Consider the following 659-nt stretch of genomic DNA (forward strand, 5'->3'; position numbering starts at 1 on the left):
AGCAGCAAAGAACAGGAACACTTCTAGGCCTTATTATGCTGTTCTGTTCGTTCGTCCATATTTGATTACAAATTCTCTGTTAATTATATTCTTTTCCGCCGATTATATACCGCGGTATTCACACAGAATTCCGGTTCACGTCAGCGCGTCGCGTCGCGTCGCGTTCCTCCAACGGATCGAAAGCGTTGCTTGCAGAGGAGCAGGTATGGAGGCGCATGTGAGGCGCGTGCATGGTGCGTACGTACCGTTCTCCACTTTGGAGGCGCGTAGGACGCGCCTCGTGATACTCGATTCGTTCGTTCCACTTGTAATAAACAACACTTGATCGCGTCGCACCAGAGCGATTACTTATCGAAACTCGTGCCGTCTAGCACCACTGAGCACCACACGCCGCGTTCGATCGCATCGCACAAAGCCAGATTAAACGGAGCGATATGTAGTCGCCACAGTCGCGGTGACGTTACCGGGCGAAATTGGCATTGTTAAACTGACCGGCACAATCCGGCATACCGTTGCCGCGTATCGAATTTCATTCGCGCATTCAATTTCAACGGAAAAAACTGTAACTTAACACTTGATCATGCGAGAATGAATCTTGTCTGCTGAGTTGTCGAGAGTTTCTAAACTGCTGATGTAGCACACTGCGACGTGAATTCATC

General features: G+C 49.5%; 1 protein-coding gene across 1 annotated transcript in view; it reads right to left on the reverse strand.

Annotated features, from left to right (window-relative positions):
• Positions 1 to 454, reverse strand: part of LOC108694320 (phospholipase D3-like) — a 14798-nt gene extending 14344 nt beyond the window's left edge. The window contains exon 1 of the mRNA XM_018203735.1: positions 246 to 454. The gene's annotated coding sequence lies outside the window, so the exon portion shown is untranslated. The remainder of the gene's footprint in view (positions 1 to 245) is intronic.
• Positions 455 to 659: the final 205 nt, after the last annotated feature.

This window comes from Atta colombica, unplaced genomic scaffold (assembly GCF_001594045.1).
Source record: "Atta colombica isolate Treedump-2 unplaced genomic scaffold, Acol1.0 scaffold12, whole genome shotgun sequence".
Lineage (NCBI taxonomy): Eukaryota > Metazoa > Arthropoda > Insecta > Hymenoptera > Formicidae > Atta > Atta colombica.